The sequence below is a fragment of the Nanorana parkeri genome, unplaced genomic scaffold (genome assembly GCF_000935625.1).
Source record: "Nanorana parkeri isolate BGI_ZX_2015 unplaced genomic scaffold, ASM93562v1 scaffold351, whole genome shotgun sequence".
In the NCBI taxonomy this organism is placed as follows: domain Eukaryota; kingdom Metazoa; phylum Chordata; class Amphibia; order Anura; family Dicroglossidae; genus Nanorana; species Nanorana parkeri.
Window position 1 is genome coordinate 1,188,051 of NW_017306619.1, and position 5,973 is coordinate 1,194,023.

Below are 5,973 nucleotides of genomic sequence, written 5' to 3' on the forward strand. Positions count from 1 at the left end.
CTACTACACAGCCCAAATATGTCACTTAGCTGTACTCGAATGCAGGAAATGAGATAATATGGGCGAGCTTGGAACCTGTATAAGAATATGAACACCGGCACTCCATGTGCACGTCAAATACTTCTATTTATTGACCTACATGCAGCAATTTTACACTCAGTGCAGCATTTCGGGGGTCTCCCAGGAACCCCTTCATCAGGCAGAACAAGAACATGGACTGCAAGCTTGGTACCTGTCACCCCCCTGCCACCGCTCCAGATCAAATAAATATTCATAGTCCGGCAAAGCATTTCATTTAAATTTTATCCCAGCACCCACAGTCATCATGTTCCCAAACAGCTCCAACTCTCTCAGCTCAGCTTCCCTGAACTTCCTGCCCAGTACAAGATCACCAGGGACAGAGCAGTCTGCAGAAGCCGTCCATCTACCAACTTGGAGAAGGGAGGGAGGAGGAGCAGGGATCCGGGGACTTGCTTGCCTTGCTGTGCCTGTGTGTTTGTGGAGACGGATACAGCTTACAGGCACACACAAGGGTGGCTCCGTAGCAGTGGCGTCACAAGGGGGGTGCAGGGGGTGCGGCCTGCACCCCGGTGACACCAGTGGGGGGTGACACCAAAATGACTGAGTCATTTTGGTGTCACCCCCTCTTGAAAGTCAGGCAGAGAGCCCAACAGTGGCGGGAGAGAGGAGGGGACCCGGCCGGGTGAACGTCCCCTCCTCTCTCTGCCAGTGTCCATTACCAAGATGGCACCGGCAGGTATCAATAAGATGGCCACGCATGTGCCATGACGTGACGGCGGGGTGTCACTTGGTATCCGCTCCGGGTGACACCCGGCCTCGGGACACCACTGCTCCGTAGCACCTTGCAAGGGAAAGGAGCCTACAACAGGATATCGGGGCCGGTGCTCAGGGGACCAGCTGCAGGAGCAGGAGCAGCTTCCATTGTAAGAGATTTCATCAGCATTTGAAATAGCTTAAAATCCTTTTGAATTTCATATCACTTTGATGTTTGACTCATCCACCTAAACAACCGCTCAGTATCTGCAACCCCCCTCTGTCAATCCCTACAGTGGCTTCCATCCCCCGCCCCCCTCTGTCAATCTCTCCACTGGCTTTCATCCCCTGCCCCTCTCTGCCCATCGCTATACTGGCTTCCAATCGCCCAAAGGATAAAATTCAAAATATTAACAACCACTTACAAAGCCCTCCATAGCCCTAACCATTCCCTACGCTCCTCCCAAGACCTCCTGCTCTCTAGGTCCCTTGTCAACTCCTCCCATGCTCGCCTCCAGGACTTCTCTAGAGTCTCCCTCATTCTGGGGAACTCTTTACCCCCAACCTGTCCGACTATCTCCCACTCTGCCTTTAGGTGTTCCCTTAAGACTCATCTCTTCGGGGAAGCCTATCCCACCTCAACCTAACCGCTCAACCATCACGTTCTCAAACCATTCATCCCCACACAGCTACCTCCTCATGTATCACTTGCCCCTCCCTTTTAGATTGTAAGCCCTCAGGGGCGGGGCCCTCCTTACCATCTTGTCTTGAATGGTATTGTGATTGTAATGTCTTCCTTATATTGTAAAGCGCTGCGCAAACTGTTGGCGCTATATAATGACTGTATAATAATAATGATAATGTTGGAGGAGCAGCACGCTGGGGTGGCAGTTCCCTTTTCCACCAGTAGATGGCGCTCAATCAGTTTGCAATGATATACAACAGTAGGATGATTCCACTGAATCCATGTCATGTCAGATTATAAATGGGGGCTACATTTAACCCCTCGTGACACACCGCACAGCGGCAGATTCTGTCATTTAGGTCAAAGAAAAAATATTGTTGGCTCAGGGGAAGAAAAAAAGTTTCTGGGCCCGCACGCTATAAAAATAAAATGGTTCTGAAGTCCATGTCATGGTCCCAAACAGGAAACATTTGTATAAACGTTCGAGTTTGAGTTCTGACGATTCTATTCTTAGAAACAAAATGTAACAAAATAAAGTGTCCGCAGAAGCCCGAACCCGGATTTATACCAGAACACGACATCGTACGTCTCACGCCGTCAATATTCCACCAGACAGTTTACTTGCATCTGTTATCAGCCGCATCTTGCAGTCTGACTGGGGGAGGGAAAAGCGGCACAAGCAAGAAATGAGGTCATGTGCTGTCGAGAAGCGTGTTGATAGGTGGAGAAGGTAGAGTGTCAGAGAGATGAGCGCATCAGTCTGCTGCTTCTCCTATCACTGTCCAATCACAGGCCGGGGGAGGGGCAAGACCTAGAAGTGTTAATGAACTTCAGCAGAGACAAATTAGGTCTCCTGCCCTACCAAACAGGACTGTGCTCTATGGCAGAGCTGTGCAAATCTCAGGACGGAAATAAAAATGTTTTTGGCAGCGTACATGTTTACAAGCTGGGCTTACCTCTGGGGTCGAGTTTTGTGTCGCACCCATATTCAGGGTTATTTTGCAAAAATAAACCTCTGTGAAGTTTTTCCTCTGGAGTCACATGACCGTATCTCTCAGTTGTGGGCGGAGATTTGCAGGTGGACTGAAGACAAGGCTGCACGAGCGCATTAGAGGATGACACAGACACAAAAAATACACATGAGCAGTGAAGGGAGCCGCAGACACGTTGTTGCTGACAGTCACAATAACCACACATGTCCACTAGAGGGAGCTGACAGTCACAAGTGGACGCATGTCCACTAGAGGGAGCTAACAGTCACAATTACCAAGCATGTCCACTAGAGCAGTGGTTCTCAACCTGTGGGTCGCGACCCACAGTTGAGGGGGTCCCCACATGCCTTGTGCTACTCCAGGTAAGAGGTTCCTCAGCCTCCTCCTAGCGCAGCAGTGTCAGTTCTCCTAGATGGTGCTGCAGCAGCAGTGGCCAGAGAGGATCAGAGAGAGGGGAGCAGGCAGAAGTGAGGGGAGGTGAGTGCTTGATCACCACAGAGCCCACACTGGACGCCTACAGAGAGTCCCACTAGCCACCTGAGAGCCCGCATTGCCTCCCGAGAGCCCACACAGATACTAGTATTGGTGCATCCCTAAATTTTACGGTTGGGGGTCACCACAACTTGGCAAATGTTACTAAGGGGTCCCGGCCCTAGAAAGGTTGAGAACCACTGCACTAGAGGGAGCTGACAGTCACAATAACCACGCATGTCCACTAGAGGGAGCTAACAGTCACAATTACCAAGCATGCCCACTAGAGGGAGCTGACAGTCACAATAAACACGCATGTCCACTAGAGGGAGCTGACAGTCACAATTACCAAGCATGCCCACTAGAGGGAGCTGACAGTCACCAGGTGAAAATAAAAGGAAACATTGAAAAAAGAAATTCAGCTAAATACATTCCTGGAGCATTAAAACAAAAGGAGTGCAAAGTCTTGCAGTTCATTTCCTTCCTAAAGCCTGAGTGGAAAAGCCTGTCCCATGCCAGCATACTGCATAGAAAAATCATTGCTCTCTGTGTATAAGCAGTGGTCTCTCTGCAGAGGTTCAACACCGACCCCCCTTCCTTGCTGAGTCAGATCTATTGCACTGCAGTCAGCAAAGCTCGTGTTCCCTGTTGATTGAAGACCTCTAGCTCTGACTTAGCAGGGGGGGGGGGGGATTTCAGACCTCTGCAGAGAGACCGCTGCTTCCCCATAGAGAGCAAAGGTCTTTCTCTGAAGCATGCTGGCAGGAAGTTGAACTATAAGACTCTGCAAACGTCAGGCTTTGGTGGAATGTATTCAGCCGATTTAAACTTAGAGCTCAGTTGGGTTTTAACCCTTTACTACAAGTCCCATGGGGCATTGCAAGACTGACAGTGACAGGCACGACTCCCAGAGGCAGAGACGTGCTGGGATTTGTAGTGAAAGCATAGCCGAAGGGCCGGAGTTGCCCACCCCTGCTGTACACTTCTCAGCTGGAGCTGGTCAGGGTTCCAATTTAAGTGTTGCCAGGAGCTACTGCATTTCGGCATCTGCTCTGGCCTTGACCCGTCGGGCTGATGCCGTTTAGGGCCGCCGCGCCCGGCAGCTATTTGAAGCCCTGCGTGGGTCCGGCTGACAAGGTTTCCGGTAATCCTGACGTGGTGGAGTTAATGCCGGGTTACGTGAAGTGGCCGTCTGGGGATCTGGTAATACAAGCGTCCTGTTCAGCGTGCCCCCCAATCTGCCGGCCTGACGGAGATTCTAAGTATAGCGGGCAGCTGTACATGCCATGGGCCTGAGGAAGACTCAAATATAGAACGGCCATCACTGGGAGCCGTGTGCTGGGACAGTAAAGACAGAAGATTAGGTGAGGCCGGTAGATGACAGATGACAGCCTCATGACCCTGGCCATTATCTGGTGGACCCAACGGTGTCCCGGGGCTGTCACCCCGACAGCCCCGGGACGAGTGTTGAAGGTTAGAAACCCTTCGACGTTCTCAGTTTTCAGGCTGTGGACCCTGGCTTACTCCGAGCAAAGATCACAGCTCTTACCATGAAGAAGCCTTTCCATATGTGAAGGTTAAACCTCTTTTCCTCCAGACTCAAAGATCGGCCCCCTTGTCCTTTCCGGTGAATGACTCTGCACCAAATTCCCTACATGGACCATTGATGTATCCAGTGGCGTAACAATCGCCATAGCGGCCCAGGCGGCCGCTATGGGGCCCGGGCACAGGGTGGCCCGGCCAGGGCATTCTTCTGATGCCGTGTGGTCCGCCTGGGTCGCTATGGCATGTAAGGGTGCTGACTGTCACAGCTCAGCAGTGGCTGTGAAGATCACTGATTTCCCCTCACAGCAGCTGCGGCAGAAGAGGCCGGCGTTCGCAGTGAAGGAGGAGGCGGAGCCCTCCTAAGAGCAACCCCCGCCTCCTCTTACACCACTGGCCAGCGACCTAAGAGCAGGCGGGGCCCGTCGATAGAAGAGGAGGCGGGGCCCGGTGACCACGGAGGCGGACAGCGCTGACAGGTAAGAGGTGTGCAGCCCATCTGAGACCCTGCAAAGCCCGCTATAGAGAGTCTATGGCGGGCTCTGCAGGGTCACTCTCAGGTGGGCTGTTTGGTATATCAGGTGGGCTCTGCAAGGGGCATAACTAGCAATCACGGGGCCCCATGCAAAATTTTGCTATGGGGCCCTGTGATTTCTAGTTGCACCCCTGGATGTATCTATACATGATAATCATATCCCCCCATAATCCCCCCTTCTTAAGTGTGATATGTAATATATGGCACACTGGCGGAACCACCAGGGTCGCAGGAGTCGCATGTGCGACCAGGCCTTGGCGTTCTGCCACTTGGTGGGGGGGGGACCCTTCCCCAAGAACTGGGTGCTGGAGTGCGTCAAGGCAACCTCGCCAGCCAGCTGTGCGAGAAGAGCCCCAGGGAGGCGATGGTCATGTATGAGCACTGAGACACCTTCTACTGTGAGCCGTGCCACCTGCGTTGCCACCCGCCCCAGGGTGAGGCACCACAAGATCTCCACCTGCACCGACCACGAGCTGGAGACCCGCGGCATGTACTGCGTCCAGTGCAAGATGCCGGTCTGCTACCAGTGCCTGGAGGAGGGCTAGCATGGCAGCCGTGAGGTCAAGGCACTGGGGGGCTATGTGGAAGCTGCACAAGGTGGGTGAGGGGGGTGCACTGGGGTGGTGGGTCATCAGGTGCCAATTTAAAGAGCATTGCCAACCTACAGCAGGAAGGGCACCACTTGGAATACTGGAATAATGGTTTCAGGGTCATGGTTTCTTGCAGCGCGGGGGGGGGTCGGGGTTGAGGCCTTGAGGTTTCTAGACACACCTCTGATATGGCAGCTTGCCAGCCCTGAGATGTGGTGCCCGCCTTCATTTTCTTTTTTTCTTTATTGTCACGTGGGGATCCTGCCAGTAACATACTTCCTGTCCTAGGGTGACAACGCTCACTCACTGTACTGTAGTGTATCTATGAAGGAGCAGTGTTGTCACCCTAGGACAGAGCTACTTCCTGTGTTCTCTACCTGAGCT